Below are 373 nucleotides of genomic sequence, written 5' to 3' on the forward strand. Positions count from 1 at the left end.
ATTATGCACGTCTGAACCATAATTACTTTCACCAGTATTCACAAGGGTGAATATTACTTATTTTATACGCTGAAAATTGTATCAAAATTTTGCTTTCTATCTTAGTATACAGTAAATTCAATTTTCAACATAGGCAAAATCACCGCAGAAATAGCCCGAAAGGTCACTGCACTTGGCAAAAGCACATTGCACTTTGAATTCGCAAATAGAAATAATCATGCATAGTATTTACATGTGGGCAAAGATTAATGGCCCTGTGCGTCTGCTGAACAAACCGCCACAAAAGTAATTGATGATGCGCTGCATTGTAGTATTGGAAAGATTATTGACATTATTCTGATTAATTGGTTTTCTGTGATTTATTGTTTAGATC

This window comes from Penaeus monodon, chromosome 32 (genome assembly GCF_015228065.2).
Source record: "Penaeus monodon isolate SGIC_2016 chromosome 32, NSTDA_Pmon_1, whole genome shotgun sequence".
Lineage (NCBI taxonomy): Eukaryota > Metazoa > Arthropoda > Malacostraca > Decapoda > Penaeidae > Penaeus > Penaeus monodon.